Here is an 11,179-nt window from a genome sequence, read left to right on the forward strand (position 1 = left end):
GTGCCCTGGCGTTGTGACCGAAGAAATCTCACAGGAGGAGGGGCAGAGCGAGCTGGGCCCACAGTCTTTGGTGGTTGTGGGGCTCGACGCTCTTTGGTTGATATCTGGGGGCTCGCAGTGATCGAGTATGATTGTCTGTTTCCAGTATAAACAAAATCCATTTTCTCTGTGAAGCTCAGAGGCGGGGATGCTGTAGAGCGGGATAACATGTCTGGTGAGGGGGGCTGTTTCTCTGGTGTTACCGGAAACTGCAATATGTTATCGTCTGGTTCAAGGCGTGATATAGACATTTCTTCCAGCCTATTGCTTATACCACATATAAGTTGTAAAAGTTCACCAGTCTCACCCCTGATGGTCCCCATTTTTACCAGTGCCTCCACAGACTCCACAGTATGGGCTGAGATGTTACCGTCACAGTGTGTCTGTGTTGAGCTCTGAGGGCGGGGCTCTGCTGGGAGTGTGTCCATAAGAAGTGGTTGTTGTGGCTGCGTGGTGTTATCATTGTCCTTGTGGGGTGTATCAACCGCATGTCCATTCAGATGCTGAAATGAAGTCCTGTGATCGTACTTTACTGGTGTGTGTGTGCCATCCAGGTTGAGTGGGTTAGCACACACAGCTGAAGGATGATGAAGGGAAAAATAAATATTGTCCTTTAGCACTCTTGCACCGAGTTTGTTTGGGTGGAGGCCATTTGATGTAAACAGTTGTCTCTGACTCCAGAAGAGATTAAAGTTGTCGATAAAGTTCACTCCCTTCATGTTGCAGGTTTTTTGCAGCCATGTATTAAGCCCAAGTAGCCGAGAGAACCTATTTGTTCCTCTTGCTGGAAGTGGTCCACTGATGAACGGCTGAACTTTCAGTTTTCTAAGTGTTTCAAAAAGTTCATTAAAATCCCTCTTTAGAAGTTCTGACTCCTCTCTCTGAATATCGTTCTTTCCCACATGAATGATAAGTCGATTTGCAGTATTATGTTTCATCAGAATGTTCTTAAGTTCCCTGTTTACATCAGAGACTGTTGCTTGTGGAAGGCAGCATGTAGTTGTATCCCTGCTGCTAATGTTTCTGATTGTTGAGTCGCCCACTATCAGAGTCCTGGGCTCGGCTGCGCTCTGAGCTGAGGGCCGCTGTCTGCTTGACCTTGAGCGCCTGTTAGCAGTGTTAGCTGCGGGCTGATTCAATCTGTGTTCGGTCATATTCATCACATTTGGGGATTCCTCACCCACATTCATTAGCACTTCAAATCTGTTTTCAAGATGTATATTTGGTGGTAGAAAACTAGTGTTTGCAATCCTTGTGTCTGGGGTAGAGCATGCTACTGCGGCAATATGTGATGCTCGTGACAATCTGATGTCTCGAGTGCCTTTTGGTCTTGCTCCCTGTTTGTTCCATTGATTAGTGTGTTGATCAGTTACTTGTTTCTCTACATGTTGAGTAGCACTACATTTATGGGACTCACCGGCAGTGTGCAGAGGGCGATCATGATGAAGCTCTGCTGTGTGATTCATCTGGTTGGATGGTTCCGCAAATAACTTTGTTTCAAGAACTGCAATCCTTTGTAAAAGTCTGTGGCAGTTTGTGCAGCAAGTAGATTCTAGAAGAGGCATTTTCTTATCCTTTTGAATGTAGGCAGCTGTGTTTTCCCTTCTCCGGAATGTAAGCTGGAGGCAGTGGGAGGCTGGTCGGTTGAAATATTCCGCTTTTTGTTTAGGAATTCAGTCACCAGAGTTTCTAATTTTATCATTGGAGTCAAGCTTTGTCGTTTGAGCAATGTGCTGATTTGCTGAAGTTGTAAAATATAGAAGCGATAGAGCAAAGCGCGGAGCAGTAAGCAAGAGCGTCCGAACAGTAGCGAAGCAGGAAGACAGACCTAAATGCTGCCAGTCAGCTCTCAGGGTGTTTTATACTGGACACGTTTGCTGCGGTCCGAGTCTGATTGTTCCCTCCGCCTCCGCAGTGTTGGTCTGGTTTCACACTCAACTTGAACCCTGGTGCGTTTGCGTTCATCTTACATCATCACAAACGTGCACGGGCGTGATAGAAAACAGAACGCGGGTCAGTATATTGGGATTTTTTCAATTAATTTGGTGCTATTATGTGCAGCTGAGTAAACGACACAATATGTGTGTCGCTTGAAGGCGGCTTTGCTGTTTGCAAACAGACTCTTTTGAGGAGACGGTGAATTGCCATTAATTTGCTGCCCTGATTGCACTCTATGCGCGAATACACTGCAGGCTCGCTCTCGCGATCGTATCTCAGGTAAATCATCAATACTATCATCTCTTACATGTATGTTATTGAACTAATGACATTGTAATCGGCTAAAACGCATGCGCTGGTTACTTTCTTCCAGAACAAGTGCGCACCTGAGTGTTGTTTGCACATTCACGTGAATCGTGGCACAGCTCCGAGAGCAACCGAACTCCGGTTGTGTGTTCTCGGGTTCGGTACCTCAGTGCACACCAAGCTCTGTAGGTAAGCTTTCACATTAGCATTTTTTCATGCTAACCGTGCCCCATTCCGAACTAAAATGCCTGAGTAAAAACGCCCTAAGACAACAGAAGAGTAACACATCGTCTCACGCGCACGCTGTAGACTTGTGGCATTTATCAGGTAACTTGGGGCGATGTCACATTACAGTCATATGTTTCAGCATGTTACAATACATATATGGCTTGAGTTGATATAGCCTATTCCCTAATGAATTAAACATTTTGGGCCCTATTTTAACGATCTGAAACGCAAGTGTCAAAGCGCGAAGCGCAAGTAACTTTGTGGGCGGGTCTCGGCGCTGTTGCTATTTTCCCGGCGGGATAAATGGCTCTTGCGCCCGGCGCAAATCTAAAATGGGTTGGTCTGAAGTAGCTTCATTATTCATAGGTGTGGTTTGGGCGTAACGTGAATAAACCAATCAGAGCGTCATCCAACATTCCCTGTAAAAGCAGGTGCGCAAGTTCCATTATGGATTGCTATTATTATGGCGTAGGCTATTTACCAGGCGCACGCCAGGAGCGGTTCACAGCCGAGGAGACTGATGTGCTTGTAAGAGCAGTGAAAGACAGAGAAGTTGTGTTATATGGAGATGGGAGAAACTCACCCAAAATAGCGTCGATTAAACATGCGTGGGAGGAAATAGCCACAATTGTTTCATCAGCTGGCATCCCCAGGACGTCGCACCAGTGCCGCAAGCGCTACAATGACATCAGAAGACGGGGAAAGTCCAAGCTTGCCAGCATCAATCGGGCACGCCGTGTAACGGGAGGTGGATCTGCCTCTACTCAGGACCTGACGCCAGCAGAGGACATCGCTGCGTCCACCCTCACCGATTTTTTTTTCCTGGTTCTTGACGGACAAACCAATTTGTTAGATGTCCTTATATACATATATGTCTTGCCAGAAGTTGCCACTATTGGGCAAACAGGTCTCCTTAATTATTAGACTACAATTAGCCTGAATAATTTGTAAGCTAGATTTATGCCTATTTTTTCACATCTTCGTGGCACACCACAATGATTTCCGTCATCTCATGTGTTAATATTTTTTAGTGTAACAATTTATGATTTGCAAAAATAACTGTTGCATCTGTGTAGATTACATGTGCAAAGTGTATGCGCGTTGTGCACGCTATACATTATGGTTAAGCATGCGCCTTTAAAATAGCATAAGGAACAACGCGCAACGCGCCACTGACTTTAGACTAGGTTTTTTCTGGTCAGTGGCGCAATTGTTTAATGGAACAGCAAAATAGCACCAGGGATTGTTTGCGCCGGAACACGCCTCCTTTTTTGCGCTGAACCGCCCAGGTAGCGCAAGTTCATTCACTAGTTTAGCGACGTGCTTCTGTGGAGGGAAAAGCGCGCTTTGCGCGGGTGCAAAATAGGAATGGCACATGCGTCGGTGTACAAAGTCAATTGCGCTGGGTGCAAGATAGGGCCCTTTGTTATCCTACAGATTGAGAGCGTGAATGGTCTCTCTCCCTCTCTCTCTCTGTTTATGTGTGTAGCCTTTACACGTGTGCATGCGGGGGAGGAGTTGCGATTTTCGAATAAAAATCGAATAATTCCCATTGATCTTCGAATATAATTTTTGCTTGAAATGCCCATCCCTACTTCAGACGGGCCCGGACATGTACTGGCTTGAGCAGTGGGACACATCTGGCACTGCAGGATTTGAGTCCCTGGCGGTGTAGTGTGTTACTAAAGGCTGTAGCCTTTGTTACTTTGGTCCCAGCTCTCTGCAGGTCATTCACTAGGTCCCCCTGTGTGGTTCTGGGATTTTTGCTCACCGTTCTTGTGATAATTTTGACCCCACGGGGTGAGATCTTGCGTGGGACCCCAGATTGAGGGAGATTTATCAGTGGTCTTTTATGTCTTCAGTTTTCTAATAATTGCTCCCACAGTTGATTTCTTCACACCAAGCTGCTTACCTATTGCAGATTCAGTCTTCCCAGCCTGGTGCAGGTCTCCAATTTTGTTTCTGGTGTCCTTTGACAGTTCTTTGTTCTTGGCCATAGTGGAGTTTGGAAACTGACTGTTTGAGGTTGTGGATAGGTGTCTTCTATACTGATAACGAGTTCAAACAGGTGCCATTAATACAGGTAAAGAGTGGAGGACAGAGGAGCCTCTTAAAGAAGAAGTTACAGGTCTGTGAGAGCCAGAAATCTTGCTTTTTTGTAGGTGACCAAATACTTATTTTCCACCATAATTTGCAAATAAAATCTTTAAAAATCAGACAATGTGATTTTCTGGATTTTTTCCCCCTCATTCTGTCTCTCATAGTTGAAGTGTACCTAAGATGAAAATTACAGGCCTCTCTCATCTTTTTAAGTGGGAGAACTTGCACAATTGGTGGCTGACTAAATACAACCCCAAATCAGAAAAAGTTGGGACAGTATGGAAAACGCAAAAAAAAAAAGTGATTTCTAAATTTACTTTGACTTGTATTTCATTGCAGACAATATGAACACAAAATATGTCATGTTTTGTCTGGTCAACTTCATGTCATTTGTAAATATGCATCCTTTCCTGTTATTCAGACCTGCAACACATTTCAAAAAAAGTTGGGACAGGAGCAATTTAGGGCTAGTAATGAGGTAAAATGGTTAAATAATGATGTGATTTGAAACAGGTGATGTCAACAGGTGATTGTAATTATGATTTGGTACAAAAGCAGCATCCAAGAAAGGTCTAATCCTTTAGGAGCAAAGATGGGCCGAGGATCGCCAGTTTGCCAACAAATACATGAGAAAATTATTGAAATGTATAAAAACAATGTTCCTCAAAGAAAGATAGGAAGAGATTTGGATATTTCACATTCAACAATGCATAACATAATTAAAAGATTCAAGGAATCTGGAGGAATTACATAATCTTTACATAATCTTTAAAAAAAATCCAGAAATCACAATGTATGATTTTTTTACTATTTATTTGTATGATACAGCTGCAAATAAATATTTGAACACCTGAGAAAATCAATGTTAATATTTGGTACAGTAGCCTTTGTTTGCAATTACAGAGGTCAAACGTTTCCTGTAGTTTTTTCACCCACTTGCACACACTGCAGGAGGGATTTTGGCCCACTACTCCACACAGATCTTCTCTAGATCAGTCAGGTTTCTGGCCTGTCGCTGAGAAACACGGAGTTTGAGCTCCCTCCATAGATTCTCTATTGGGTTTAGGTCTGGAGACTGGCTAGGCCACGCCAGAACCTTGATATGCTTCTTACAGAGCCACTCCTTGGTTATCCTGGCTGTGTGCTTCGGGTCATTGTCATGTTGGAAGACCCAGCCTCGACCCATCTTCAATGCTCTAACTGAGGGAAGGAGGATGTTCCCCAAAATCTCGCAATACATGGCCCCGGTCATCCTCTCCTTAATACAGTGCAGTCGCCCTGTCCCATGTGCAGAAAAAATCCCCCAAAGCATGATGCTACCACCCCCATGCTTCACAGTAGGGATGGTGTTCTTGGGATGGTACTCATCATTCTTCTTCCTCCAAACACGTTTAGTGGAATTATGACCAAAAGTTCTATTTTGGTCTCATCTGACCACATGACTTTCTCCCATGACTCCTCTGGATCATCCAAATGGTAATTGGCAAACTTAAGACGGGCCTGGACATGTGCTGATTTGAGCAGGGGAACCTTCCGTGCCATGCATGATTTCAAACCATGACGTCTTACCCCCAATTTCCACCGGCTGCGTTACGGCTGCGGAACGGCTCCGCTGCGTGACAGCTCCGTGTTCCATCGTCCGTCAATACCCACCAGGTCCGGATTTGTTGCGGAACGGCTGCGGTGATGACTGACAGCTGACGTCACGAGGCCCCATGTAATCTCGCGAATTCTGGTGTGATCGCGCGATATGTAGTTTCTATAAACAGAACTACCAAACCAGGAACAGTTTTCCATCCTTTTTAATGTTGTCCTTATAAAAAGGATGTGAGGGGTCATAGATGATGGGTTGATTCTGTACCTCAATAATCAGCATTTCTTCATCCATCGTGTCAACGGGGTTAAAACAAGCCTGTCTCCGCCCATTATGACGTTTTCAAGGTGTAGTGTAGGGAAATATGAGCGCGGTGTATTTTATTTTGAAAATTAAACGGATCTTTTATTTTGTTTCTGGCTGTTCTGTTTTGTCACTCGACTTCCTGTCCTGCGTACTCTGCCCTGTAGTGCTGCGGAGCGCTCCGGCATCCGGCAAAAATAGAAGCTCTGCGTATTTGATGCGGAGGGCTGCGGATCGCCGGAGTCGGAACGCAGCTGTAACGCATTCAGTGGAAATACACTCATTGACTTTAATGGAAACCTATTGACTCCGCCGCCATGACGGAGCCGTAACGCAGCCGGTGGAAATTGGGGGTTAGTGTATTACCAACAGTAACAATGGAAACGGTGGTCCCAGCTCTTTTCATGTCATTGACCAGCTCCTCCTGTGTAGTTCTGGGCTGATTTCTCACCTTTCTTAGGATCATTGAGACCCCACGAGGTGAGATCTTGCATAGAGCCCCAGTCCGAGGGAGATTGTAGCTCCGGAAAGCTCAGAGGGAGCTTTCCTGTAGCTCAAACAGTAGAGCATGGTGCTAGCAACGCCAAGGTCATGGGTTCGATTCCCAGGGAAAGCAAGAACTGAGAAAATGTTAAATGTGTACCTTGAATGCAATGTAAGTCGCTTTGGATAAAAGCGTCTGCCAAATGCATGAATGTGAATGTGAATGTGAGATTGACAGTCATGTTTAGCTTCTTCCATTTTCTAATGATTGCTCCAACAGTGGACCTTTTTTCACCAAGCTGCTTGGCAATTTCCCCGTAGCCCTTTCCAGCCTTGTGGAGGTGTACAATTTTGTCTGTAGTGTCTTTGGACAGCTCTTTGGTCTTGGCCATGTTAGTAGTTTGATTCTTACTGATTGTATGGGGTGGACAGGTGTCTTTATGCGGCTAACGACCTCAAACAGGTGCATCTAATTTAGGATAATAAATGGAGTGGAGGTGGACATTTTAAAGGCAGACTAACACGTCTTTGAGGGTCAGAATTCTAGCTGATAGACAGGTGTTCAAATACTTATTTGCAGCTGTATCATACAAATAAATAGTTAAAAAATCATACATTGTGATTTCTGGATTTTTTTTTAGATTATGTCTCTCACAGTGGACATGCACCTATGATGACAATTTCTATGATTTCTAAGTGGGAGAACTTTCAAAATAGCAGGGTGTTCAAATACTTATTTTCCTCACTGTACATATATATATATATATATATATATATATATATATATATATATATATATATATATATATATATATATATATATATATATATATATAGATATAGATATAGATATATATATATATTATTATCATTATCATTATCATTATCATTATCATTATCATTATCATTATCATTATCATTATCATTATCATTATTATTATTATTATTATTATAGCCTCTCATTCCTGACTGTGTCCCAGCTGTGGAAAACTCTCAGACAGTGTTGAGGAGGCAGAGGGAGATGATGAAGAGCTGTGGGAGAAGAGGAAGAGTCTCTTTCTTACCCCACCAGCAGAGGGCAGGGTCTTCTGAGGCAAGGATAGGAGGATGGTCTCTATATATTCACTTTGGATCTTTGCAAACTGGAAGCTGAAAAATAAAAATATACCATACTATTGTAGTCAGCTTTATTGCTTTTTGTTAGAAAGGTATAAAAAATGTGTAAACATTTTTTTTAACTTACGTGTTCCTCCTCCTCTTCATCCTCTTCCTTATCCCAAGCTGTCACCGCATCATCCTTCTCTGGCAGCTGAAGGAGGAGCACCCTGCTTTTGAAAGAGTCTCTTTTGCTCACCAAGGCTGCATTTATTTGATCAAAAATACAGTACAAACTGTAATTATTGTGAATATCATTATAATGTAAAACAGCTGTTTTCTATATTTAAAGGGTTAGTTCACAGTCACATGATACTTTAGAAATCATTCTAATATGAGGATTTGCTGCTCAAGAAACATTTATGATTATTATCAGTGTTGAAAACATTTGTGCTGCATTTTTCAGAATTCTTGATGAATAAAAAGTTTTTTTAAAAGTTTGAAAGTTCAAAAATCGTATAACATTATAAAAGTCTTTACTGTCACTTTTGATCAATTTAATGCATTTTATTTTATTGTCTTCCAAAAAATATAAAGCAGCACAACTGTTTTCAACAAATCATTATATTAGAATGATTTCTGAAGGATCATGAGACAATTATTTTAATATTATTTCACAATATTATTTTTACTGTATTTTTTCATCAAACAAATTCAGTCTTACTGAGCATTAGATACTTTTTTCAAAGACATAAACAATTGTACCAACACCAAACTTTTGAACATTAGTGTATGTTTGAGGTTTTACTCATAGTGCCTTAAGAGATGTTGTCCGACAGGAGATCCGCTCCAACTCTGCTACGGTGCAGGGCATCAGCATGGAAGCATCAACATAAACAATTTAGACAGACAAACATGTTGGACATCTTCAGACATGTTGGAACCTAGGGAGCTTCCCCTTTGTTGTAGAAGGGTTATTTTGTCCCTCCTGAAATCACAGAAAATGTTTTATCCATATTTGAACTAGGTTTTCGCGCTCCGTGTAACGTTAAGTGACGTCGTTGATTAACAGCACACATATTTAAGTTAAGTAACTTACGTTTGTTAAATTAATTAGCCACCTTCCAATGACCCATTCAATTGCCGGTAAAACTGGCAAAACTATAAAAACCTCTCATTTACACATAAATGTGTGATTAAAAGCCTAAACTTTTATAAACAAGAGCTTAATGCTGCCTTCACGTGCTCTCGGAATTATCGTAAATACGAGTTTCCGAGGTAAAAATTGCACATGAACGCCCTCACATTTTGAAACTTGAATGCAATGAGTTCGTAACCACGATTTCAGAAGTCGGAATGACCAAATTTCCGATAGCTCGTGAAGGCAGCATAAGTCTAGAGTTAGCCTCGTTAACTTACCTGTTGTGAAAACGGTTGAGATGTTGACTTTCTCCAAAGACCCATTTCTATAAATTCAACAGAAGAGTGTCAATTACACGTAAGAAAAGTGTCTGGAACAATTGTGTGTATTATTTGTGTGATTTTAGAGACTAAACTCACCTGAAAGCAGTAAAAACAACAACAAGAGAGGGAGCGAGTTTTGCGGTTTGTCTGTTGTGTGTGCGCCGTTTCCATGGCAACTATGCGCCGCTCCAGTGTTTGAAATTGATTCGTCAAAGTCACGCAGCAAGAATTAACACATGACATTACATGAATAAAAATCATGAATTTATCACTCATTTTGAAGTTCTATGACCCGCTCAGGTGCAAAATGCCACTCCTGGCATGTGATAGTGGGACAGTTGTGGCACTTTTATAATGTAATATTTTTTGTATTGTTGTTTTTGCAAACACGACGATTTGAAAACATTGATTCATTGATTAATTTATTCATATTTGATGAATTAGGTAAATGTCCAATATAATATACAAATGGCATGTAATGCAATTATCTGGAAAGTTATCTGGAGACCAGTGGACCACCTCTTTTGAGGAAGTATCTGGAACGTTAGCCAAGATTAAAAAAAATGGAACTTTACCATGACGTCCTCACAACGTTCCCTGTGGGATAAACTAGCGACGTCTTTTGATGACGTGCCCACTACGTTTCTGGAACGTTAGCTAATATAAAAAAAATGGAACTTTACCACGACGTCCTCACAACGTTCCCTGTGGGATAAACTAGCGACGTCTTTTGATGACGTGCCCACTACGTTTCTGGAACGTTAACCAAGATTCGAAAAAAATGGAACTTTACCACGACGTCCTCACAACGTTGTCATAAAGTAATGTCACGCTGACCAAATGACGACTAACTGACGACGTCGTCACCCCGTACTGTGTTTGCTGGGCAGATAAGAGTAAATCGAGAGTCAGCAAGAAGCTCATTTGATTGGCTACAGACGAAGTTGTAAGAGAAGCAGCATTCATTGAGTGAGAGAATCGTGCATAAACTTTAAGCGCAGCTAAAGGAAAGACGGAACAGTGCAAATCGGGGGAAAAAACGTGTCAAAAGTGTAACCTTGGAAAAATGGAAGTCGGAGGAATACAGATCATATTTGTTTTGCAATGGCATTAAAGGGGCTATATGCGTTTTTCTGAAATTTAAACTCGCGACTGACACCTGTGGCCAAAAAACAGAACTGCTCTCATTTTCTGCTCGCTCTCGCAGCGGTGGTGACGTCACATCCGCAGACAGCGCGGGAAAAGACGACCCGCCAGAAAATAGGAAAAATAGGATACAGGCTTATAGGTGCACCCACTGTGAGCGGACAAGGTGTCAGTATGCTAATCAGGAGATGTTTGAGTCATAAATGGTAAAATAAAAAGGCTATTGTTACGTTTATTTTGGGGAAAAAGTTGCATATAGCCCCTTTAAGCTGCAGTTTCACAATACATTAATTACACTTACAAATAACAGTAAAATGCTACAAATTTTTTTTTTTTCTTACGCCCGTTTCACACATACTCCGTTTGCAGTGCGTATGCGGTGCGTATTTTTTTCCGTACCCATGTTAACGGATTACAGCTTTCACACTGCGCGCGGATGCTGTCCGTCAGTCCGTTCCAGGTGCGGTGCGTCTGCAGCAGTCC

The sequence above is a fragment of the Gobio gobio genome (genome assembly GCF_949357685.1).
Source record: "Gobio gobio genome assembly, chromosome: 8".
Classification (NCBI taxonomy): domain Eukaryota; kingdom Metazoa; phylum Chordata; class Actinopteri; order Cypriniformes; family Gobionidae; genus Gobio; species Gobio gobio.